Source organism: Ascaphus truei, chromosome 3, assembly GCF_040206685.1.
Source record: "Ascaphus truei isolate aAscTru1 chromosome 3, aAscTru1.hap1, whole genome shotgun sequence".
Taxonomy (NCBI): domain Eukaryota; kingdom Metazoa; phylum Chordata; class Amphibia; order Anura; family Ascaphidae; genus Ascaphus; species Ascaphus truei.
The window spans coordinates 244639523-244667255 of NC_134485.1; the positions used below are offsets into that span (position 1 = coordinate 244639523).

Genomic DNA, 27733 nt, shown 5'->3' on the forward strand with positions numbered 1-27733 from the left:
CCGTTTAATAAAAAAAGGAAACCCAACTTTTTTTTAATTATTTTTATTATTTTCTGGACTTACCCGAGGTCTGTGTGGACTGGTAGTCTGATGTAAAAAGTCTGCCTCGTGCAAGACACCACAACGGCCGCTGTGAGTGCCCGCGCTGCAAAAAAAGTGCAAAAATATTTATTGGAAAGGAGCATTTTAATGCAATACATTTATATATCTAGACAGCAGCATAAGAAAAATAAATCATAAAGGATGCCTTTTATACAGTTTAACTTCAACATAAATTCTATTAAGTAAAAAGGGATTTCAGTATCAGAAATGAATAAAACATACCACTTCGCAGCCTGAAATCTACTTTATAATCTCTACTGTACTTAATAAAAAATTAATACATTAATTCAAATTACTTAACTAATGAAGACATTAAAATTAAAAAATTTCAATTAATAAAAAATGAGCATTACAATGAAATAATTGAAATTAATTAAAATGAAATAAATAATTAATTGACATTAAATAAAAAAATTAAGGCATTAATTACAATTAAGACTTTTTTTAAATTGAACATTCTGACCTGACCTTGTGTATTACAATTTGCAAAATAAATAGGGTAAATATCAAATAGGGTTGTATTTATATTAAAAAAAAATACAGGTATGTTGCTACTTACAGTTATTATTAGATCGTCTCTGCTCCTAGGAGGGGGATTTAACGTGCAGCAGCTCTGACACCTTGCTCTTCTCCTGTCCTCCGCGTGGCAGTGAATGTCACGACACTGGCATCAGTGACATAACTTCACCCCCCAAGACATCGTCCAATCCCCTGCGGTCCTGTTGCAGCTTCATAATCAAATCACCTCCCCCTGCGGAAACATCCAATCTCCTGCTCCGTTATTGAGAGGTCACCATGTGCTCCTCTGCTCCCCTTGACCCTGCCCACCCTCCTCCAGGCCCTGCCCACCTCAGCCCACCATACCCCAGGCCCTGCACCCCAGGCACTTCCCACCCTCCCCCAAGCACCCAGGCCCTACCCACCCTCCCCCAGGCACTTCCCCCCCCCCCCCCCTTGGTTAATTTAGAGCCCGTTTTATAATGATACCTTTTCATGCAAGGTATTTATTTCACGTGTCTTGAGAGGGATGCTAACATACATGATAGCAGTTACAGGTGCAAACAGGGATCTAAGGCTGAGCTCCATGCATGCTGGATGCAGAGAATCAAAGCTGATACATGGCTCCCAGCGTCCTCGTTATGTTTGCAATGAAGCACCATCCCCCCTCTGCTGCCTCGTTGAATTCCAATGAAGCTTTCTCTGTCCGTTGTTACCTTGTATGTGTCTGATTTAAATTCTCATAGGTGCCTTCCTTAAAGCTAAAAGGCTGAGAACCTGGCCATTGGACACAGCGATTAATAGGGGCATGGAAAGGAACTCATTCTATCTAAAAGTGACATGTGAATGCATACAGTAGCTACCTAGTTTATTCTTAAAGCCATTTTCACACACACACACACACACACACACACACACACACACACACACACACACACACACACACACACACACACACACACACACACACACACACACACACACACACACCAGGCTGCCGGGGTTTTGACTCCGCCCCCGTGTCCTCCCACACACGGCACGAGTGCAGATTGACTGCACTCGGCCACCGTACGCCTCCAGCCCCTGAAGGACAGATTTTACTTCTGCCCGTGCTACTCGCTTCCCCCACACCCGCGCTCACTTCTCCCGCGGTGAGCGGGCCGCAAAAATATCCGTGGCGGGCCGCATGCGGCCCGCGGGCCGCATGTTTGACATGCCTGGTGTACAGGCAGTCCTCGGTTATCCGACACAATGCGTTACTCAAAATGGCGTTGGATAGCGAAACGTTGTAAAGCGAAACACGTTTTCCCATAGGAACACTGGTTAAATGAAAGGTTCCGTTCCTGAAGGCATTTTAACACTAAAATACACCAAATATTTTACGCAGGCAATAAGATATGCAGCACACACATAAATTATATAGTGTATATACTGTATTATATATATAATATAACATAATAAATAATATATTATATAGTATAATATAATATTATATAGTATAATATTATATATATATATATACGCTCTTACGACGCTTTGCAACGTTGTTTATGTGTATGTGTGAATATATACACACATACCGAACGTTGCAAAGCGTCGTAAGAACGTTGGATAAGCCGGTTTGGCGTTGTAAAAATGAACATAGGTATGCATTGCATAGCGTTGGATAAGCCATTCGTTGTAAAGCGAAGCGTTGTAAAACGAGGACTGCCTGTACCTCAGTTAGTGACTGTGATCCTGACCCCGCGTCTCCAATGCGTCCGGTGTGGAGTAACGTTACGCACTATGAAGCGCCGTCTTTCTTCTCCTGCTGTAGTGAATCTGAGTGAATAATCACTAAGCAGACTCACCTCCGGGTCCCCCGATGGCGTCCGGTCGATCAGATTAACGGAAAGAAGTAGATGGATCAATGGCACTGCCGCTCCAAGGTGAAAAATAAAATCAATTTATTAAACATAAAAAAGACAAAACGGAGGGGAAAACCCTCCTCCCACGCGTTTCATGCCCACTGTGGTGCTTTCTCAGGGAGTTTTTGCTCTGTTTTGGCTTTTTTTTGTAATGTAGTTTAATAAATTGATTTTACTTTTCAACACTGGTGAGTTTCCACTATTTTTTTCCCCACCTTTTTGAGCGGCAGTCCCATTGATGCATCTACTTCTTGCACCTATATTTCTTAGCGATGGATCCCATGTGTTTGTCAACCTCTCAATGGTGTCGTAAGGAGATGCGGTCAAGTTTTCATAGCTCATCACTCGACAAACTCTATTGTTAATTTTAGCTAAGGCCAGTGCAGTTCCCTTCCAAGAAGCTGCTATTTCTTGCAGCTGCCAATATGTGAGAAATTAGTTTTCGTTCCCTCTAGGCGACGTTCAAAATCTGCCTAGTCAAGAGAGAGACCCAGGAGTCCTGGCTAATTAATAAGCTTAGTATTCTATTAATGAGGTCAAAAACTTGGGACCGGAGATTAGCAACTCCTGGTCCTTTCCACAAGAATCACAATGGGGACGTCTGTCTATATATTCTGTTTAATTTTTCAGAGGCTAAAAACCATCGCTATAAGATTTTGTAGCTATTCTATTTAAAGCTGCAGTTCAGTCAATATCCTGCATGTGTGTTTTTTTTAATAAATCAGTTCTGTAGTAAGAAAAAATACTTTTAGCATTTTCTGTTTTTAAAAAAACAACCCTTCATGTCCTGTCACAAGCCCTGGCACACCCCTTTGTCAGCCCTGCTCTCCCTCTAGCACATGTCGGTGCAGGAGTGCTCATGAATATTCATGAGCTTCCACTGACAGACAAGCAGACTATAAACAGATCCCTTCACTAATTATGTCACCAAATTTCGCCTATCAATACATGGAGAACGAATTGACTGACACCTATACAGCTCTTTAGCAAATTAGAGATTGCACACATGAAACTATTAAAGTAAAAAAAAAAATAAAATAAAAAAAAGACTGAACTGCAGCTTTAATTAATGGGAACCGAGGCTATCGAGTTCCAGATGTGTGTACAAGTGTCTCGCTTAGGTCTGATTCTCATAGTCTAATGTTGAGAATATCTTTATCCGGCAGTGGTGATACAGTATAAAACTTGGATATAAACGTTAAATAAGGCCCTTACCTTGGGGTGTGGTCCTTCAGACCTGTTGAAAATGTGTGTTGCTCTGTGATGAGCCTTTCGTGACGTGTGATGATAAGATGAAGTGTCGGAGGTAACGAAAGAATTCAGTATTGGGAATTTGTTCTTTTAAGAGTTAAAAAAGATTTAATACTGGGGTCTGCCAACGAAGGCGAACTGCTCACGAGATGTCACGGCTCCACCACTCCTCCCTGTCGCCTCCCGGTGCCTGCAGTCTGCAGTGCAGGTTTCGCGTGCGCGCGCAACGTGCGAGTGACGCCGCAACTATTAACGAGGCCTTAACCTTTTTGAGTGCACTATTGACGTGCCATGTACTGTGCAGCCGGCTCATCACTTGTAGATCGTGACGCAGAGGGCAGACAGTCTCCTACATGTGGGGCACTGCAGGAAGCTGCTCATGAACGCTGTAACACTTTTACCCCCCCTTTCCCCCTCCCTCCCCCCCCCCCCCCCCCGACCGGACATGAAAGGCAGGGATCTTGTGCGTGGCCATTGAGGGGTTACATTTGATGACCGTTGACTGAGGTCTAAGCCACATGGCAAGGGGGAGAACAGGAACCAAAGTTGTAGGAGTTGAGGGGACCAGATCTATAAAGGAGGTTGGGGAGGGTGTTGGCAGAGATTGGAGGGGGGGTTGCCGTTTGGCGATAGATAATAACTACCATTACTTTCATACTTTTTGCAAGCTTCGTTAGTTCAGTATGAGACCTGCACATTGTTACACAAAGTCTCTTTAGTTGTATCCTCTGTGAAGGTCAGTCCAAGGACACTGGCTGAGTTGCTACAATGTTTCAAATGGATACAAGAGTGCAGTTCTAGCTCTGGCTTGTTTAAATGTCCTGGTGACTTGCCATGCCTGGTGATTTATTGTGTGTGGTTTTGCAGTGTAATGTCAGGACTACTGTAAGGTGAGGCTCATTACATGAGATTACATTGCTTTGCTTTAGCCATTGAACTTGATTTACTGTCTATATCGAGTAGATATTAATTAGCCTCCTGCGATCACCATACCTTGTGTTTTAGATGTTTTTATGCTTATTGATTATGCGTCGTTATGGTATATTATATATATTAATAAAAATGTATTGTTTTGCCTAATCTAGGCCTTTTAGTGGTAATTGTTCACTCCTAGAATTGGATGCGATTACAAATGATATCTCCTACAGCCCTTTTGATATATGTCAGGGAGCACAATACCCCTGCTAATACCCATCATTAGCCTGTTTGTGCAGTGGTAAAAGGGATCTGTGGGAGACTCCCTATGTCTTCTTGTTTACTTGCTATACCGAGAAATACTCCTTTTTACTTGATGATTTAATCCTGGAAAGCCTTCTCCAGAACAAACAAATACAATTTTGATCAAATCAGTCCTTACGTTATTATATATATCAGGGCCATGCTTTCCCGTGACAAATGGCCAATGGTAATCTTCGGAGAGGCTGCTAGGCTGTCCGCGTGGTATCACTTCATGGTCAGTTTCTCGGCGTCACTATGCAGTGGATAATGACTCGGCTCTGCACCCACGGCCGTTGCCTCTCTGCCACTACCTGCCCTGTCTGCAGCCTGGGACTTGGGGTAAGGGCAGTTCTTATTTGTAAATGCTTTAGGGGAAGTGGGGTTATAGATGAGGGCCATGGGGTGTAATGGACACGTTGAACCAATTGTAATCTGGGAAATATTGGAGGGTATCTGTTGGCATCTTGATGGCTGTCTAAGCATTTCAGATATTCCCAGGAGAGAGTTGATTTGACTTTTACTTCACAAACGTCCATGTTTTCTCACACTGGGTGACCTCTGTTCAGGTGATGCAATTAGAGGGGAAACAAAGACTCCCATGGAAGGGAAGTGATGCGTTCTCTGATGGCCCCAATAATCGGAGAACAGCTTCAGAACATGGGGATGACATTGGGGTTTCTCAAGTGTACAAAGAAGATCCATCCAACTACTGTATATGTGAAACAAACTATTTGATTTAGGCAGAGCAGTTGTGGGTCGCAGACAGATTGGGAGAGTTTTGATTTTCTATTTTACTTTTTTTCAAAGCATTCAGTATTTGTTCAGCTAGTTTTCCTGTCCATGAAAAAACTCAATCTGCACCAGCGACTTGCAGCTATTTGGAAGTTGTATTGTTACATTATTTATTGAGCAGCACATAAGGAATATGAATGTCCATAAATAGCCGTGTGCTCTACAGTGTATATAAATGTGTGTGCGCTGGGCTTGGTGTATATGAGGTTAATACCTTCTTGCGGATTATAAACGCTAAAATTAGAGACGGTACTGATTTTCCATCTTTTCATTGTAGAATAACTGAATTACTACCTAGGAAACAGTCTATTGTGGGAGAAAATGTAAAAACTGCTTTGGCTAAGCTTATGTCCAATAAGCTGGATCCCCTTGAGTGAATAATTATGTTCTGTGCAACCATAAACCTAATACAGAACAGATACCATGTAACAGAAGCATTGTAACCCCCTTGACAGCAAATTAACTGGCTCCATCTGTTATTACTCCTTATTGCTGTATCCTTCAAAGAAACCATGTGGTTTGAAATCAACATTTGTCAATGGAAACATTAAAACTGCAGACCCATATCCTACATGATTTTTTTTGTTTGTTTGTTTTTTTAATCAGAGAATACTTGTAGCATAAAAACAAACAAACTCTGACATGTTTAATGTATTATAATGTAACAAGCATTTTTTGTTTCTGTAGCAACCATTTACAGTCACATCACCTTCCTCTTCTCAAACAGGCTCTGGCACACCCCTTTTTTGAGCCCTGCCCTTTCTCTAGCAGTGCACCAATTGTATCTAGTGACTGCCTGGTGACATGATCTTTTCCACAGAACTTTGCACCTGACTGACGGCCATTTAGTGAACCCCCGAGCCAAATCTTCGCCGACCGATTGGCAATTTAGCTAAATACTTAATTGTGATGGTTGTATTGATGCACATATTAAAGGGGGGGGGGGGGGGGGGGAGGGAAATAAAATGTAAAAAAAAAAGGCACGCTGCTTAACGTACACATATTGATAACAATCAAGATTTGTGATTGTGCCATAGTACCATTGTTGAACTACCTTGTAAATTTGATCTAACCAAGTAGTATACACAATAAAACACCTTGTAAATTTGATCTAACCAAGTAGTATACACAATAAAACACCTTGTAAATTTGATCTAACCAAGTAGTATATACAATTTAGTAGGTGGATTTATTATAGACACATCCTGAGTCATCAGTGCTGCTAACTGACTAGTTCCAAAGGTATGCATGGCACTGGGATTACTGCTTTTGACAGCAACTGATGGGTCGCATAATTAGATCTATATAAAAGCATACATGAAAAGGAAAAGGCCCAACGATAACATGCATGTGTACATATTGAGTGCGTAAGTAAACGACAATCACTGTAGGCTGCGATTATACCAGCTTCGGCAGGGAGCACGCGCTCCGTGGGGGGGGACGCACACGCTCGAAACCTGCACTGCAGGCGGGAGGTGTGCCGGAGGCATGGGCATGATGTCACGTGAGCGGTCCGTCCTCATTGGCTGAGCCGCTCACATGATGCGGGCGTCACTCTAGAAAATCAATTTCCTGGATCTGCTTGAAATTCGCGTGCATGGCCGCCTCGTCCGTGCGCGCAGTCGTGCAAACTTTGTGCGCGCTCGGTTCAAAACATGTACTTGTTTTGGCGTCGCACGCCCTGCCGCATTGAACACATGTAAGGCCGTGTTTATACCCAATCAAATACTGTACATGACTACCAAATGCACATTCACTTTCAGTTTCGTGTGGGGACTGACCGTCGGCTAATCTCTGAATCTGAATTTTAAGAGCAGATAATACTAACGGTTACAAAATCAAAGCAGCTTCCCCTGATTTACTTTGCTGTTGGGAGACTGCAGCTTTAAAGCTTTCAGTTTGTGATGTGGATGTGCTGCAGCAGGAGTGGCCAACTCTAGTCCTAAAGGGCCACACACCGTTTTTAAGGATATCCCTGCTTCAGCACAGGTGTCTCAGTCATTGACTCTGCTTTACAAGAGACAATACAGTACAGGGAATTTATCATTCAATAAGTGCAACAAACGAGCAGACCATAGGAAGGAATTCCCTGCGCTGGAGAGTTCACAATGGAAGTGAAGACTTGGAGACGGCAGGTGAGGAATAAGTGCTGTGGATGGCACTGCTTGGCCGCAGTGGGTGGTAGGAGCGACTGTGAGTGTGAGACAGTAGCCGTAAGTCTAGGCTATCGAAATGGTTCATTTAAGGGGTGAGTTTTTAGATTTGACTTGAAGTTGGGAAGAGAAGGTGCTTGACGTATACTGAGGCGTTCCACAGGTGAGGGAAAGAGGTTTAAGGTGGAAAGGAGATAGTTATGGGTAACTGGCATTCGGGTTGTTTTCATCTGAAAATCTGCTCCGCAGATACACATTAAAGGCCCTTTGTATTCAACCAAGACAAATTGAGATCATGAAACTCATTTCATTATGTGAAACTACGGATTATTTCCAGAAAAAATCTCATTCAAAATGTCTTCTATGGCAGCCAAATGCTAATGGGATCGCTCCTCCTCACACTAGTTGGGTAAGCAATTCTTATGATCACTTCATGAGAGGGCTTTACCCACCCTAGGATAGTTATTATTGTCCTACATCAGCTGAAGAAAGGACATCAGGGAGGTATTTTAAAAAGCACGAGTTTGCTGGCTTATCTATTCCCTCATTGTTAGAAAAATAAGAAACCATGTCTGTTCCTTCTACAGTTTCAGAAGACCAGAAAACAGAGCAGCCTCAGCAAGAGGCTGAAGTTGTTAGAAAAACTGTTTCTAAGGCTGCGCTTATAGTGCCGATGTCGCGGCAAAACAAATGTATTGCCGCCATCGCGTGCGCTTTTAGTAAGCGCGACGCGACGTGGCGGTGCGAAATTTGGAAGCCGGACAAATTAGATTTTTCAGAGTCTGTCGCCACATGTGATCTCTGAACCAATTAATGGCCAGGTCGCTGCAAAGCGAAATACAACTTTCGCGGGTGACGTCATCCGTCGCGTCGCCGTCACGAGCACTATCAGCGTGGCCTTAGGCTCAATATTGTGCAGAGTGCGGTGCCAAACGTTCTGCTACCTACCTCCAAAAGATTTTGCTTTAAGAAGATGTCTGAGAAAAAAAAGTCTGACAAAGCATAGTCTCAGGGGTCTTTAAAAAGGCCCAGATCAGACTACATTGGATTTGCAGCCTGACGGGTTAATTAATTATTCACAACAGGCAAGTAGTGTCTCAGAACTTGGGGATCCCTCATCTGAGGTTCCTTTAAAGATGGAGGCTGTAGACAAGCACATTGACTTTGAGATTTGATGCATACTGAGTGGTCAGAGGTGCTTGTCCTGCCAGCTGTGAGCAGGAGGAGCTATCCCATTAGTATTTGGCAGTCTAGAGCAGGGGGGTGCAAACTTTTTTCCCTGCGCCCCCCTGCCGGCTGTCCCCTCACTCCCGTGCCCCCCTCCCAACCCCAACTTACCCGCGCTCCGGCGTAATGACGTCACGTTGCCATAGCAACGTGACGTCACATGACCTCGCAGCGTCATTTTGCCGCCGCGTTGCCATGGCGACACAGGGAGGAAGCCGCCGGAGCCACGGTAAGTTAGGTTTACAGAGGCCCTGCAGCTCCCCCGGCACTTAATTCAAGTGCCTTCGGGAAGCGCGCGTGTCCTCTGTAAACCCCGCGCCCCCCGTCGGCACCGCTTTTGCGCACCGCTGGTCTAGAGGACTCGAAGAAACCAGAAATATCATAAGGTAAATTTCCTCCTTCCCCACTTCTGTTCTTTAATAATCACACACCGCAACCAGCCTGCTGCCTTTTACTGCATGATGCTCGGGTACTAGGAGACACCTTGGAACATGGCTTAAAATTCCAATCCGTATAAATTATCATTGAGTAAGAAACTTTTATCAAATGACTGCCGTAAGAGTTAGTTATGTTCCATATTTTCTGATCTTGTGCTATTGGTAGTCTAACTTGTAAAGAGGGGTAATTCAAATGTCACTTCAGATATATATACTGTATATATATATAATACACCAAATCTAAAGTGAATTTTCCAAAATGGCTACTTATCTATTTAGTGTATTCTGAAGAAAGCCGTAAAAAATACAATGTTTCAAGATGTATGTTCAACCCCCTTCATCAGGATCCCTTGGCAGGAACACTCATGAAAGGGGTGAAAATACTGTGTGCACTGCAACTTTGAGTATGTGTTGAGTACACACTAAATATATGTGGATTGCTCTGGAGCAGGGCCGCAGACAGGGAGGGGGGGACCGTCCAATCCCGGTAGTTGGGCCCAACTTCAGAGATTGGCCAGCCTGGCCCCTTCCTCTGATGGAGTGTTGTGTCGTTTTTTGGATACCTTGTGTTGGGACCCCCAAGCTAATTTAAGAGATGCATGTAATTGTCCGTGTGTTTGCATATGTGCAGACTCCCTTGTTTACTGGCCTGGTATCAAGAAATATAGTAGACAAGTTTAATTGACGGAAAGGGTTAATAATTTCAACTATTCTCTAACCGAAAAACAAAACATGATTCATGTGGATTTGCAAAACAAATGGTAGATTTATATAAACCTGAACATTGTTTAACTTTGTTTTCAGTTTGACTTTGTAGAACATCCGCCTACTCCCTTAGTATGAGACTGAGCAGGGCCTTGTCTGTTTATTGCATGGCGGTGTGGCGTCAAATACATTTCAGAACCACGAATTAGCCGCAAAAATGGCTTAGCGCATCTTCATAATTTCTGGGCAGTTTTCATCATTGTTTTTTTTTTTTTGACCGTTTGATACCACAAAAATACAGCTATTCACCTTCTATGTAAACGGTTTACATCCCCTCGCCATGGGGCCTGTAACGCATTGCAAAGCATGAATATTAACCTTTTCTCTAGCAGAGGGGGATAGCAAAGCATTGCGGGCTGAATAAAAGGTATTACGTGAGTTACTAGACTTTAATACAGTGTATAGTGTGTTGTCTTAATGGTTTCAGTGTTCCAAGTGTCAGAATTCCTGACATGAGTATATTACCATAGGGTATGAATACATATTCCAACAACGGGGGGTTATTCATTCAACTGTGACAGTGCTGAATTGAGGTGCTATCGCACAGACACTAACATTGACTTCAGCAGGTGTTTCCCTGCGATAGTGCCCTGCTTGAAAAAACAAATGACACTATATCTGTAGAGATAATCTCATTCCTCTCCAACAATAAATGAATAGCTGTACCTTTCATGAACATTTTGCCTGACCTGGTTGAACGCACTGATGCTTCAGGCAGTGCGTCTAATTTAACATCACTCACTGCGGCTCCAGGCACAACTAATAGAGAGTTTAAATAGTTTGCCCTCATTTCATAAGTCTCCAGTGACCACAAGTCGAATAAATGTAGGCTATGAAAACTTGATCCTATTCCGGCAGGTTTCCTCTGCTGAGCAGAAAAGGTGACAAACTCTTAACTACGGCCAGTCAGCAAAGGGAGAACTGCTCTATACCCAAGAATGGCTGGGGTCTGCAAGGGTGGTTAACTGCCTAACGCTAGGTGAATGTGAAAGCCATGTGAATGTTATGGAAAGCAAAATAATTGGAAAATTGTCAAATATTTTTCACAGATGAAAAAGTGTCTGTCCCTACACATCTCCCCAGCACACTCTTCTAAGGCTGCGCTTATAGTGCCGCGACGCGACCGTCGCGTCAAAACAAATGCATTGTCGTCGGCACTTATAGTGCACGCGACGGAGCGACAGTGCTACCGAAAATCTGGTACTCACTGATATTTTTTTTTTTTTTGCTGATGGCCGTAAGGCGAGACGGGCTTCTCTGTCCCTCTGCCCTCCCCCTTTTCTGATGTCACTGGCCTTGAGGCCAGCGATGTCGCCTAAACTTGAAATTCAACTTTCGCCATGGTGACGGGAGACGTCGCCGTCACGATTAAGTGCGACCTTGTATATACACTGTGTTCAGAACAAACTGGACCCTGTTATTTTTAGGCATATTTTGCAGAAAAATCAAACTCCATCTTCATTATTTTTTGCAGTTCTAGGTCTGCTACCGTAGATTACATTTTAGAATGATTCAAAAATCTTATAAATATTGTTTGGAATTGGTGGTGGCATGATGGTTTCATCAAGTGCATATTTCCAAAATAGTGTTTAGCAAAGAAGATCACGTCAAATGTTTCCTGATAAAGGATGGTCGCTAAGAGGACTGAAAAACGAATACATAAAACAATATATCATTCAGGAGTGGGAGCAGCTGGAGCAACATGTTCTGAATCATGCAATGAGATAGAGGCTCTTGTCTTCGGGCGTGTGTTTCAGTGCAAACGCACACGTTACAGTAATCTTAGTGTTTCAGATTAGGTTACTACCGTTTACCACATTTACGAGCTATGAAGGAAAAACTCCTATTTCTCACCTAATGCACATGAACCTACCGCAGTGTATCCGGTACTTGTTGACATAATACAGTGACATCAATTTAGTTACAATCAGTTGATTGTCTACATTAGTGTTCATGTACATAGCAGACCTACAATTGTACAGATTTTCATGGGTATTGAGCGAGAAATATATATGACTAGCTGATATACCCGGCGTTGCCCGGAGGCAGGGAGGGGACGGGGGGCGTCAAAGGCAGGGGGGGGGCGTCAAAGGCAAGGGGGGGGCGTCAAAGGCGGGGGGGGGGGCGTGAAAGGCATGGATTCCTCCCCCTGCATTTCCTCACCCTGCATTTCCTCCCCCTGCATTTCCTCCCCCGGCAGCATGCCGCGCTCCTCGGCCTGCCAGTGGTTCTCTCCCCCCTCGTGGCCTCCGGCGACTCCCGGTGGCACAAAGGAGCTATTGCGCGGCTGCAACTCCCTGCCGCCCTCCTCCTGCTCCTCGGAGATGTTGACCGGGGTAGCGGCGTGTGGGGGTGGGGGGTGAGCCGTAGAGAGCGTGCTCTGGGCGGTGGGGGGAAGTGGTTGAGCGCCGGGGAGCGGGTGTCCTCCCGGAGGCTGCCCGCCCACTGCCTGTCCCCCCGCCGGGGAGGGAAGTGAGCACCGGGGAGGGAGGGAAGTGAGCGCCGGGGAGGGAAGTGAGCGCCGGGGAGGGAGGTGAGTCCTTCCGGGCGCCGCCTTCTTAGGCACTCGGTGCCGCGAGGCAGCTGCAGGAGGAAGGGGGTCCTTCCGGGCGCCGCCATCTTAGCCACTCGGCGAGGCTGCCTACCCACTGCCTGTTCCCCCGCCGGGGAGGGAGGGAAGTGAGCGCCGGGGAGGGAGGGAAGTGAGCGCCGGGGAGGGAGGGAAGTGAGCGCCGGGGAGGGAGGGAAGTGAGCGCCAGGGAGGGAGGGAAGTGAGCGCCGGGGAGGGAAGTGAGTGTGATTGGGGGGGGGGGGGAAGGAGAGAGGACACAGAGAGAGAGTGTGTGTGTGTGGCGCCCAGGGGGAAGAGAGTGGCAGTTGGGTGACGTCAGAGCCACCAATCTGATTGGCCAGAGGCTGAGGACCATTCAGATTCACCGCAGCTAGTACCAACCTTTCGATTTTATATATTAAGATAAACGAAAAGGGTCTTTTTCTTTTCTTGAGCACGGAGTGTGTCTTACCTATCTCTAGTGTGTGCCACTAAGAGAATAAATAATTTTTTGCAAATCCGGAGTGCCCTGGATCTTCTACTTACTTACATGTATCCTGAGAATACACAAGACAGGTGTTTTCCTGAACCACGGAGCACTGGTACTTTAAACGCAAGTATATTGCTAACATTATGGCATTTAAGGTGTGCAAGACTAAAACCTCTGACCATGTATCCATCTCTACACCATTGTTTTTCAACCTAAGTTCCTAGGGCATACCTAAAGGGTTTCTTGCAATTTTCAGGTCATGCCAAAATTGTACCAAATACAGAACAATTTACAATGCATCTGATCTCAGACACACTATTAGAGATACAGGCAGTCCTCGGTTATCCGACGCAATGCGTTACTCAAAATTGCGTCGGATAGCGAAACGTTGTAAAGCGAAACCCGTTTTCCCATAGGAACACTGTTTAAATGAAACGTTCCATCCCAGAAGGCATTTTTAATGCTAAAATACACAAAATATTTTACTCAAACAATAAGATTATGCTGCACACACATACATTATGATGTAAAGATTCTATTTATTGAATCCAGACCTGTATAATAAAACTGCTAGACATGTTTAAAGGCATAAATATACCACAAAACCTTCACACAGACTGATCTGGATGATTTCCCTGACTGCAGCTTTCTGATTGACATAATGTTACAACTTTGCAAAGCGTCGTAAGAGCGTCGGATAAGCCATTTTGGCGTCGAAAAAACGGCCATAGGGATGTATTGGACAGCGTCGGATAAGCCATTCGTCGTAAAGCGAAGCGTCGTAAAACGAGGACTTACTGTAGTTGGATTTCCTTACAATTAATCTGATCTCGGATGCGCTATTAGAGAGGGTTGGGGTTGCTAAGGCCCCTGTGTGGGCGCGATGGGGTGCCTGGCAGCGCAACCTGGTGGACTCCTGACAATGCGTGGCGGGGGCGCGAGCTTGATGTCATGCGACTGGTTCACCCTCATTGCCTGAACCGCCACCGTGACGTGGCCAGCGCTCTGTCACTACAAGAAAAGACAAAATCCTTGTCTTTACACAATGTGGTTGCGCATTGTGCCAGGGCGCACAGGCAGCAACTGTGGCCGGCCACATAGAGGGCCGTACCTTGTGTGCGCCGCACACGCCGTCGCGGCCACTGGGCACCTAGCCGTACATTTATAATGCATGAAAAGGTGCTTTTAAAATATGTATAAAACCATAAAAAATTGGGAAATAAAAGGTAGTGCCAGTCGACAATCAGGAGGGCGATCTCTACTTTGCGCACAGAATCCTTCAATGTAATGCCTAGTCCTCTCTTTTCATATCACCAAGTACTATGCTTTTTCTGGAATACTGTGCTCCTTGAATTATTAGGCGTTAATTCAGCGTTAATTCAGCCTGCCCTCTTATTGGCTGATCAATATGGATGGACTTTAAATAACGACACTCCTCTCCAACATACATCCCTAGAACCAACACACAGTTGTGAAATGCATTGGATGTTTTAAAGCTGGAGTTCAGGCAATATCCTGCGTGTGGTTTTTTTTTAAATTAAATCAGTTCTGTAGTAAGAAAAAATACTTTTAGCATTTTCTGTTTTAGAAAAAACAACTTTGAAAGACCAATTTTCTTGTATTCTATTTTAACAAGCATACTTGTTCCTATAGCAACCATTTACATTCCCCATATTTAAAGATGTCGCCAAACTTCGCCGATTAATAGACGGAGAACGAATTGACCGGCAGCTATGCAGTTCTTTAGGTAGAATTTGTAGTGACAACTGCGCTCTAGTGTTTGATCACACAAATAATGGAGAAAAGAACTCGTACTGATAAGACATAACATCCTATGTGGGGGCCAAAAGGATCCCTGAGGTAGGGGCAAGCAATAAACCCCCATGACACCTCCAATAGGGATGGTCCCCCTCAAAGTGTTAAAAGTACTCACATATTGCACTGGTCCTTTGGATTCCTGGTAGACGTGCAGCCAAGTAGATATAGATAACTGTAGAGAAAAGAGGAAACTGGTGCACAGTCCAATGAAGTGGGTCCCAGGATAACAAACATAAATATTTATTGATGTGAAAACATCCAACAAACGGAGGTTGCTCTCCTCCGTTTGTTGGATGTTTTCACATCAATAAATATTTATGTTTGTTATCCTGGGACCCACTTCATTGGACTGTGCACCAGTTTCCTCTTTTCTCTACAGTTCTTTAGGTAAGTAGAGATTGCCCACATGAAACTGTTGACGTAAAAAAAAAAAACCACGAGCTTGCACTGCAGCTTTAACGTGAACCCCGCGGAGACCCGTAGTGCAGACGAGGGATCCCCGAGGACGTTGACAGCACGCAAACAGCACTGCCGCAGTGACGCAGAGTCAGCCAAGCACATGGGCAGCAGGCGGAGAAACAGGACTTACTTACAGATGAGCCCTTTTTAAGTTGGTGTATTTTAACCTATTTTACTTTCCCTATTAAAGCGATATTGTACGCTATAGACGGTTGTTTGTTGCACTTCTTTCTATAGATTATCTGTTTAGAAAGAGCGCAGCGGCACTCCTATAACGTTTTAATACCACATTAGTGGAAATGTTTTTTCATTCTTAATGACTTTTTTGTTTAAAGTCCTGTAATTGCCTTTCTCTGCTGCTATGGATATAATCTCTCTCATACCACAGAAATTTAGGGGTGTCCTTAACCATTGGAGTGCTGGAGTGGTTGTGGTACCAGAGTGCCATGACCCCTCCGGCACAGTGCGGTTGCTTGCCCGTTTTGATTAGGGGCCACATGACCATGGCAGCCATTTTACAGGAAACGGAAGAGGAGTCCTCCGTTTCACTACTGGGCAGATCACTTCCTGTGTCTATGGGGAACGCAGGAGGCAATCTAAGCAGGAAAAACTGACCTCTTTAGGCAGTATGTGGTCACTACCTAATGGGGTCCCCAGGACGTAGTGACTACGTTTTTGGAGCACCCACGTAGTGACTACGTTTTGGAGCACCCAAAGGGTTAATGAACTGTACTGATAATTCTTATCTGCCGAAATACAAGTTATAGATTTTACTTTCGGGAGAGTGAATGAATGAAGTTCGAATGAGCAAACAGACCTTTATATCAAAAGCTTTAGAATGATTGATTTAAAAATAAAACCATTAAAAAAAAAATAAGTGTGTGTGTATATAAGTTTGTGTTTATTTGTCCAAAAGAATGACCCTTTATTGTCAGACATACTAGTGTTTATTTGACATACTGTAGATGGAGATTCATTGTAATAAAATGATTGTAATAGAAAATATATTCATTTTGCAGCTTTTTCATTGTGCTGTTGACAAACAAGACATTGAGTGTTTTCATTACCCTTGTTTTGTACCATGCAATGCCATACTATAATCTCATGAATAAATGTATGGATGTGCCATTCACCATTCTTGTATTTAATATTTTATTGTAGCTACAATACCTCTTCATTTAAAAAATAAATGGGTTGTCCATCACAGTAGATAGTGTCATCTGCACTTATTTTTCCAATGTTTACTGCATTAATATTGAGGAAATATTGAATAAGTCTTTGACAATTGGAGTTGGTGCAATCTGCTATCTCAAGCCCAGAATCAACATATGTTTGTCTTTCTTTGTAATTAAATGTACATACATGTGTATATGGTGTATATGGAGAGACCACTAGCCCGTTCTGTAGAAGGATATTGGAACATGTGAATTCTGTCAAGAATTTTCTTGACTCCCTTGTAGCAATTCATGTTAACGTCTGCCATAATGGCAATCTAAACTGCCTCAATTTACAGGCATTCTCCACCGACAGGGCACCGTACAGGGTGGGGACACGGACAAAAAAACTACTAAAAGGCGGAATGGATCTACAAATTAGACACTCAATCCAGAGGGATTAATTGAAGGATTCACGTTCACCCCTGTTATTGGTTATCAGTATTGGTTAACCTGCTTTACAGAGAGTGAATAGTTACATTACAACATGTCGGGTCATATTACTGTATCTAAGTGATTATACTACTGTATATAATTAAAAAGGTGCAAATCACTATTGGGTATTTAATATCTGTATGTTGTCCCCACCATCATATTCTCTCTAACCAACTAGGCCTTATAAGAGAGATAAATTGACTTAACCAGCTATTATAGAGATAGAGCTCTCTCTATCACGTGGTGCTTGGGGTCTACATAATGCGACCGCATTATAAGCGGATCGCGGAAAGAAATGGCCGCGATCAGGGGTTCTGCGTCCGCCACTCTCCTTTGCCTTGTGTCAATCTGCCCCTCTCTTCTGCCATGTGTGTATCTCTGCCCCTCTCCTTTTTCGTTGTGTCTCTCTACCTGTGTCCTCTGCCCTGTGTGTCTCTGCTCCTCTGGTCGGTCTCTCTCCACCCCTCTTACATGCTCGGCGTCTCTCTCTGCCTATGTCTGCACGGTGAGACCTGAGGGGGGGGGAGGGGAGGGGACGGGAGGAGAGAGAGTGATGTACAGGCTGAACAAGAAAAAACACAAAAGCGCACCAAGATGAGAGATAGATATTGTATTAGCAACAAATAATAAAATTAGTAACTTACATATAAAATTTCTTTAATAATCCCCGATTCTGGTGTCTATCACAGGAGTAGGGCATCACATAGGAAGTATGAAGGGTAGTCTCAGTTCTGAGAGATCAGACCCGCGCGCTGGGGCTGTCTCTGTTCACTCTCCTGTCCTCCACGTGTGGTAGCGTGGTGCGGAGTGTAGCGCGCATGTGCAGAAACCGGGGCCTTCAATAGGTGTCCTTAGGATGCCTGTCCGTTTTTGATAGCATAGAAACGATCGGAAATAAGCAGGAACGGTACACTTGAGTGTGTACTGGTGGTGGGTAGTAAAACCGCCAGCCACACAGTTTGCGACTGTTGTGGCTGGCGGTTTTACTACCCACCACCAGTACACACTCAAGTGTACCGTTCCTGCTTATTTCCGATCGTTTCTATGCTATCAAAAACGGACAGGCATCCTAAGCGCGCGGGTCTGATCTCTCAGAACTGAGATTACCCTTCATACTTCCTATGTGATGCCCTACTCCTGTGATAGACACCAGAATCGGGGATTATTAAAGAAATTTTATATGTAAGTTACTAATTTTATTATTTGTTGCTAATACAATATCTATCTCTCATCTTGGTGCGCTTTTGTGTTTTTTCTTGTTTTGCTGATATTGGTATCACCATCGGGGTTCCGGTGGAGACCACATTTGGAGGTGGGGGAGACACCTCATAAACACAGAAGCAGCAAGAGAACTGAGAGGGACCAACACTCCAAGTTTAAAGAGCCAGAGCGTGGACTGAACTTTTCATTACTGATGTACAGGCTGCGCGGTGGTGCTGTGAGGGGGAAGTGGTTTCTACACCTTGACCAATTGGGCTGGGGGATTTGAACGTACAGTACTTGTGTGTGACAGTAATTTATTGGGAGCCATGCTCACACCGCATTATAAGCGGATCTGCGTTGTATCGGATCGTGCTAAAATGGGGTTGAGGTGTGTGTGTATCTGTTTTATATTCCTCATTTTTTGAGGAGGTACTACGTGTTTTTGCACCCAGGCTAGCTCTCCCAACTGCTCTTTCTAATACCCACCACAACGCACTCTCACACACGCACTCTCACCTAGGGCTGGGTTTGGACCTTCTGAGACACTAAGCTATGTCAAGTTTAAGACTTCCCAAAAATGAGGGTTCATATTTGAACAAAAATGGTCATGTTTATAGAGTATCTTTTTCCAATACTGCATCTTTATTCAATTTTAAAACTTGAAATGCATTAATTTTTCTATTTGAGGTCCCTCTCATGAGGCGCTGAGCTATAGCTTTAGTTGGCTTATGCGCAAGTCAGCTGCACACTGCAGTCTTGTGCTAAGATTATAGTGCCGACGCCGAAATAAATATCTTGCTTCCAAGGTAGTTGCCCATAGTAGACGCGACCGTTTTTTGGAAAGACAAAATATTTTCTTTCCAAGTGGCGTCCGCGTCACGTGAAGCGGTTCAGCCAATGAAGGTGAACCTCTGACGTGACCTCACGGCCACGCCTCCCGATTCCTCGTGCATGTTTCGCGCGTGTGACATCATGCGCGCGGATCCATGCACTATAATCTTAGCCTTACGCATGCAACTCATGTCACTCCATTTGTTTTTCTCCTAAATACATGCTGATAGACTGGTGCTATATAAAGGCGTGTAGATGTGCCATTTTTCCCAGAGGATGCCCTAGGAATGGCCCGTATGTCGGGCATGCCTGATGACATCATGCATTAGTCGCTAAGGCTGAGTTAGTAGTGAGGAGGGAATAGAGTGCCACAAACGGCTGATATTCAGGTTTTCTAGAGACTGAAGCACAGAACAGGGCTGATGGTAGTCAGCCTTACAAGTGTTACTTTGTTTTGAATACACTTTGATGCACTGATTCCTCCAGCAAGGGGGGGAGGGGAATAAGAGTGCTACAATCTCTATTTACACAAATTTGTTCCTACTGACTGTAGATTGTCTTATCAGACTGTATCCTGCTGAACTGGGTGATCCCTTTAGCAGACTTGTAAATACCAGATTGAATCCCGCCTTGCTGTTCAATCCATCTAGGCACCCTCCATACAGTACTGATCTCCTTTCAGGCTGCAATATGGACAAGAATTAGGTGCAAAGATTAGAATCTCAAACCATTCATACTGAGTATTTAATTAAAGATTAATCCCTTATTCACTGTAAATATCCAGGACACCTGTCAAGGGACTTGCCTTAGGTCTTGATTGGTCAGAGTGGTCTTACTTGGGGACATTAATTGTTTGTAACTACCCCATCCCTTTCTTCCCCCCTCCACATCCCTTTTTAATTAACTACTTCCATCTCACGTAATAATAAGTTTGCAGATTTATTTTTTGATTACTTTAAAAGTAAAGTCTTAAAAGATTACTCCTGTGGTGTGCTGTAAAGTGAACATCTAACTCTCGCGCCTGTTCTCATGCCTTCAAGTTTTTTTTCCGTTGTGTGTATTTATTAAGCTTACATGGAAGAATAGACTATACTCATTACTAATATTTGGAGGTTGTGTGTGTGTGTGTGTGTGTGTGTGTGTGTGTGTGTGTGTGTATTTTATATAATTCAACAAGGGTGTCTGCACATCCCTCTGTGATAGGCTGATCGGCCTGTCACTAATTAAGAGACGGGCACACCCAGTGTAATGAGACTGTGTTGAATTGGAGAAGGCTTTCTAAATGCTCTGACCATTTATTCACATCTAAAGACTAACTTTCTAAGCTGCTGTGTAACCTTAAATGCTACACTGCCCTCCCAGGCCTGATTTTATACATGTGCGCTTTCATCTCCTTCTCTTCTTATCCTCCAATACCTGGGGACTCTATCCTCCAATACCTGGGGACTCTATCCTCCAATACCTGGGGACTCTATCCTCCAATACCTGGGGACTCTATCCTCCAATACCTGGGGACTCTATCCTCCAATACCCGGGGACTCTATCCTCCAATACCCGGGGACTCTATCCTCCAATACCCGGGGACTCTATCCTCCAATACCCGGGGACTCTATCCTCCAATACCTGGGGACTCTATCCTCCAATACCTGGGGACTCTATCCTCCAATACCTGGGGACTCTATCCTCCAATACCTGGGGACTCTATCCTCCAATACCTGGGGACTCTATCCTCCAATACCTGGGGACTCTATCCTCCAATACCTGGGGACTCTATCCTCCAATACCTGGGGACTCTATCCTCCAATACCTGGGGACTCTATCCTCCAATACCCGGGGACTCTATCCTCCAATACCCGGGGACTCTATCCTCCAATACCCGGGGACTCTATCCTCCAATACCTGGGGACTCTATCCTCCAATACCTGGGGACTCTATCCTCCAATACCTGGGGACTCTATCCTCCTACCTCTCTCCCTGCATCTCATTACACCCTGCCTATTTCTTTTTGTTTGAGGGGTTTCTCACTCCTTTGTAAATCTTCCTGTTCTCTCCAACTTCCCCACTCTCCTCCTATCCACATCTTCATCTCTCTTTAACTCCACCTATACTTGTACGTATACACTGTACCACTATGTACACACTTTTTTACAAACAATTTCTACACCCCTCAAAAAGCTCCCCTTCTCTCCCCACCCTGGACCTGCCCATATATACACCTGCTTTCACCCATGCCCCCCCTGCGTCCTTTCTCCCTGCTAATGATGTTAACCCATCTAATTTAATATAGATCAACCTTAAAACTGACACCTCAAAAGAAGCATCCCAATAACTTGCACTCATGGCTACTCTCCCACACCCATAGTCGCTCCTAACAACTATTGTGGCCAAGCACTGCCATCTAATGCACTTATTCTCTCACCTGTTCTCTCTAAGTCTCCCAACAAACCACTTCGATTGTAAGCTCTTCGGGGCAGGTATTTCCTTTCCTATTAGCTAAGTGAAAAAAATTAACAATAGCGCTCTAAAACACCCTAAATGTGACAATCTACCCAATAACCACACATGTGAAATAACACAACAATAAACGTGATAATCGTGTTAAAATAGTGTTAAATAATTAAGTGAACAAATAAAGAACTATGAAACCAACTACAACCCTTGATAAAGACTGTTCCAATCGTCTTGCATCAGGTGATCTTCCAAGAATCAGGGGAGCTCGTCTTGTAGTTATTCCGAAAGGCTAACAGCTTGAAGAATCACTTGGCTCCGAGCTCGTTACCTGGAATAAGGTCTTCTGGCTGCAGAATGCTGGTGCTCATTGTTAGCCAGAGAATCCATGAATTGGTGCAGCTCTTGCAATCACAGTTTGGAGGCCACTGGATTGGGTCTGGTATCCTGGACGCTTTCCAGAATTGCTCCCTTCCCCTCCAAACTGTGATTGCAGGAGCTGCACCAATTCATGGATTCTCTGGCTAACAATGAGCACCAGCATTCTGCAGCCAAAAGACCTTATTCCAGGTAACGAGTTCGGAGCCAAGTGATTCTTCAAGCTGTTAGCCTTTCGGAATAACTACGAGACAAGCTCCCCTTATTCTTGGAAGATTTCCTTTCCTATTGTCTGATTTTGCTATGCTTCTTGTATTCTAATTCCCTGTACTGTATTGTGTTTTTTTTGTTTAAGCGCTGAGTACATGGTGTCACGGGAGACCAGCACGTTTAACACCTACCTTCTGGGATCAATTCACTATGCAAAACAAGGTAGTGGAATAAAATTAGGTTTATTCGGGTAAACCCGCGTACACACCAATTAAATATAAAATACAGTTGAAATCCACACTTACTGGAGGTCTGGGGGTGAAAACTTGCCTCAAAAAGGTGCAGGGAGCCTGCTTCAGGAAGGCTTACCCTGACCGGGAAATACCTCTCGGCTTCCTGGTCCTCTTCAGCTTAAAATCTTAGCCGCGATCACTACGTTCTATTTTCAGAACTTGGACTCTGCTTTCCTAGCTACAGAAATGAAGCCGGTTGCTCTGCTATTTGTAACAGAGCAACTTTGAAAAGCCTGCCCGGACTTCACCGACTCAAGTCACAGGATGGCCTGGTTCTCTGCCTTGGCCATCTCCTTACATACCCTCCCCTGTTCTATCTTCTGCATGGACGTAGTATGCGTGACCGATCATACCGTGGGAATTCCCTCCCACTAGCCAATAGAAACAGGGACTTGTCTCTTGGCTAACATCGGAGGCGTGCCCAGCCGGGTGAGCGAGAAATATGAATTGGCCAATGGGAAATGTGCCTACGAGCTGCATCTTCCCCCAGCAAACCCATTGCCACCAGCTGGGCAGGCTTCACCAGGTCTGGCAGTTTCAAAGGGTGCACTTTGTACTCCGGACCTAGCAAATCGCCCTTCCCCTCTCACCAAAGGGTTTTGTCACCGTTGGACATCCTCTCCTTTGAAGTCCGATGTCTATGTAGACCTCCCGGCACCTGTGTGGATGCCCGGGCTGACTGCATAGCCATTTATACAGTATGCACCAAACATTATCAAATATTTTAATACAGTTTTTATATCTTGGGGGAACGTTATACCTGTGAGGGAAATGGGTTTGGGATACTAGGGCTTGAAAACTAAGACACTGTTGCCCCGGTGTAATTCACCTCGCGTACCCGTAAATCATGCCTGCACATCGGGGACAATTACGGGACTACCGGGAACTTTGTCCCCCGAACTCCTGCAAACAAGATAACTGCATTTCAACCCAAATATCCCACCTAAAACGTACTCCCGAAGTTTTATGTCTCTGGAGCAAGGTTTACAGGGAAAAGCCTGTCCTGTTTTTACACTGCTTTGCATGGGACTTCCATACACATACCCCGTCTTCATCTACAGACGGGTCCCTGCAAATCATACACGATTTGCGGGTAAAATACCAGTGTTAGCGGCTACTCCGGTGAGCAACATTTAATACTTTTTAAGTCTAGTTGCCCCCCACTATCCACACTTAAACTCCCGTTCCCAAAGTGCCTGTTCTGTAGCCATCTCCTAACAGGAGACCTAACCACAAATGACATGCCTAGCTATGGAGCTTACAGGCGACAGGAAAAATGGGAACTTAAATACAGGGAAACATATCAGAGTGCATTACTAAACCCAAGAGCTGACACTTCAGCCCTCGGCACACAGTTTTAGGGGCAGCCAGCTGGGCTTCACCTTTTTTATTTAATGAAAGCCGGCTACCCCCTACCGTCTCACACGGTTGGTGCCACATACATTCCTCACCCTCTGTGATAGACTGAGCGGCCTCTCGCTCACCCAGGAAACACTGGGGCAGTGGATACAGCAAGGAGAGGAGGAGACAGACGAGATGTGTAGGAGAGGATGGAGGGTAGTGTGCACAGAGGAGCAGCCACAGTAAGGCGGGGAGGAAAGGGTACAAAGAGGAGCAGGGTATGATGGAGAGGAGAGATGACAAGGAGGAGACTGGGATGGAGAGCACTGTGCACATGGGGCAAGAGGGAGTGCAAAGAGAGGGGAGGAGATAGCGAGATAGGCAGGAGGAGGAAACGGACAGCAAGGAGAGGAGACACATGAGATGAGTAGCAGAGAAGGGAGGAGAGAGTGCACAGAGAGGGGAGGAGAGAGTGCAAAGAGGAGCAGGGCATGATGGAGAGATTAAGGTCGGAAAGAAGGGACAAGAGACAGCAAGGCACAACCGGGAGGGGTGAAAAACAAAGAGTAATGTTTAATAACCTTTCAGATCTCCTAGATCGACGTATGTTATGCCTGGAACAGCCAGCACATATATAATGTGTGTACGTGTTCTAATCTACAGTTGAAATAAATAGGTTACACCCAGTGATTTTTAAAGGTCACAGGGAGAAAATCAAAATGTGGTTTCAAATCCGCAACCCTGCCTGCTTAAAATATGAATTTTAATTTTTTTTATTTAAATAAATAATTTGAACCGGCGGGCTCTCCAGACTATACCGGCGGGCTCTCCAGGCTATACCGGCGGGCCCTCCAGGCTATACCGGCGGGCCCTCCAGGCTATACCGGCGGGCCCTCCAGGCTATACCGGCGGGCCCTCCAGGCTATACCGGCGGGCCCTCCAGACTATACCGGCGGGCTCTCCAGACTATACCGGCGGGCTCTCCAGGCTATACCGGCGGGCCCTCCAGACTATACCGGCGGGCTCTCCAGGCTATACCGGCGGGCCCTCCAGACTATACCGGCGGGCTCTCCAGACTATACCGGCGGGCTCTCCAGGCTATACCGGCGGGCCCTCCAGACTATACCGGTGGGCTCTCCAGACTATACCGGCGGGCTCTCCAGACTATACCGGCGGGCCCTCCAGGCTATACCGGCGGGCCCTCCAGGCTATACCGGCGGGCCCTCCAGGCTATACCGGCGGGCCCTCCAGACTATACCGGCGGGCTCTCCAGGCTATACCGGCGGGCTCTCCAGACTATACCGGCGGGCTCTCCAGGCTATACCGGCGGGCCCTCCAGGCTATACCGGCGGGCCCTCCAGACTATACCGGCGGGCCCTCCAGACTATACCGGCGGGCTCTCCAGACTATACCGGCGGGCTCTCCAGGCTATACCGGCAGGCCCTCCAGGCTATACCGGCGGGCCCTCCAGACTATACCGGCGGGCTCTCCAGACTATACCGGCGGGCTCTCCAGACTATACCGGCGGGCTCTCCAGGCTATACCGGCGGGCTTTCCAGACTATACCGGCGGGCTCTCCAGGCTATACCGGCGGGCCCTCCAGACTATACCGGCGGGCTCTCCAGACTATACCGGCGGGCTCTCCAGGCTATACCGGCGGGCCCTCCAGACTATACCGGCGGGCTCTCCAGACTATACCGGCGGGCCCTCCAGGCTATACCGGCGGGCTCTCCAGGCTATACCGGCGGGCTCTCCAGGCTATACCGGCGGGCTCTCCAGGCTATACCGGCGGGCTCTCCAGGCTATACCGGCGGGCTCTCCAGGCTATACCGGCAGGCTCTCCAGGCTATACCGGCGGGCTCTCCAGGCTATACCGGCGGGCCCTCCAGGCTATACCGGCGGGCCCTCCAGACTATACCGGCGGGCTCTCCAGGCTATACCGGCGGGCTCTCCAGACTATACCGGCGGGCTCTCCAGGCTATACCGGCGGGCCTTCCAGACTATACCGGCGGGCTCTCCAGACTTACCGGCGGGCTCTCCAGACTATACCGGCGGGCCCTCCAGGCTATACCGGCGGGCTCTCCAGGCTATACCGGCGGGCTCTCCAGGCTATACCGGCGGGCCCTCCAGACTATACCGGCGGGCCCTCCAGACTATACCGGCGGGCTCTCCAGGCTATACCGGCGGGCTCTCCAGACTATACCGGCGGGCTCTCCAGGCTATACCGGCGGGCCCTCCAGGCTATACCGGCGGGCTCTCCAGGCTATACCGGCGGGCCCTACAGGCTATACCGGCGGGCTCTCCAGGCTATACCGGCGGGCTCTCCAGGCTATACCGGCGGGCTCTCCAGACTATACCGGCGGGCCCTACAGACTATACCGGCGGGCCCTACAGACTATACCGGCGGGCCCTCCAGGCTATACCGGCGGGCCCTCCAGGCTATACCGGCGGGCTCTCCAGACTATACCGGCGGGCTCTCCAGACTATACCGGCGGGCTCTCCAGACTATACCGGCGGGCTCTCCAGACTATACCGGCGGGCTCTCCAGGCTATACCGGCGGGCTCTCCAGGCTATACCGGCGGGCCCTCCAGACTATACCGGCGGGCTCTCCAGACTATACCGGCGGGCTCTCCAGGCTATACCGGCGGGCTCTCCAGGCTATACCGGCGGGCCCTCCAGACTATACCGGCGGGCCCTCCAGACTATACTGGCGGGCTCTCCAGACTATACCGGCGGGCTCTCCAGACTATACCGGCGGGCTCTCCAGACTATACCGGCGGGCTCTCCAGGCTATACCGGCGGGCTCTCCAGACTATACCGGCGGGCTCTCCAGGTTATACCGGCGGGCCCTCCAGGCTATACCGGCGGGCCCTCCAGGCTATACCGGCGGGCCCTCCAGGCTATACCGGCGGGCCCTCCAGGCTATACCGGCGGGCCCTCCAGGCTATACCGGCGGGCTCTCCAGACTATACCGGCGGGCTCTCCAGACTATACCGGCGGGCTCTCCAGACTATACCGGCGGGCTCTCCAGGCTATACCGGCGGGCCCTCCAGGCTATACCGGCGGGCCCTCCAGGCTATACCGGCGGGCTCTCCAGACTATACCGGCGGGCCCTCCAGGCTATACCGGCGGGCCCTCCAGGCTATACCGGCGGGCTTTCCACAATATATTTAGCTCCGGGGACACTCCTGCTCCCAAGATTCATACCATTTCAGTTGTTGGTTTATAGCCGGACTTTCAAAGATCTAATTTATGAGGATGTCGCAATGTAATTTGTTGAGCCTTCCTATTGGCCTGTGGTATGTGCCTGCCATTTTGATTTCCCTAATCTGAGCTGAAACACTGGTAACGAAAACGGTATCTTGGGTTCCCGGAGCTAAAATTGGTACAGGTTCAGCTCCAGAGACCCCCAGAACTCTGTGAAAAATAAAAAATAAATGAACAAAAACAAAAAGTAGGCAGGAATGGTTCTTTAAAGTACATTTTTTATTCAAACAGGTTGTTTTAAAGAAAAACAATGTACCAATGTGATTTGGTTTCCTTAGAGAGATTCAGTTCCCCCTAAAGCAACATTGTCCGTTATTTGCCTTGATGCAGAAATTAGTCAATCCATTTTTTTTTTCTGGGTCTGTTTAATTCTAATGTTATCTGGTAATTCTTGTTCTTTCTCCTTTTAATCAAATGTATGTGGCCATTATTAGTCAAACACAA

General features: G+C 46.4%; 1 protein-coding gene and 1 long non-coding RNA gene across 12 annotated transcripts in view; one reads left to right on the top strand and one right to left on the bottom strand.

The window, feature by feature from the left end:
• LOC142491041 (uncharacterized) overlaps positions 1 to 785 on the bottom strand; it is a 3429-nt gene extending 2644 nt beyond the window's left edge. The window contains exons 1-2 of the long non-coding RNA XR_012800237.1: positions 662 to 785; positions 64 to 145 (exon numbers count right to left, since the gene is read on the bottom strand). This is a non-coding gene — a long non-coding RNA (uncharacterized LOC142491041). The remainder of the gene's footprint in view (positions 1 to 63; positions 146 to 661) is intronic.
• The window catches only part of INPP4A (inositol polyphosphate-4-phosphatase type I A), a 150952-nt gene that overhangs the window by 12821 nt on the left and 110398 nt on the right, over positions 1 to 27733 (top strand). The gene's annotated exons all lie outside the window — the stretch shown is intronic.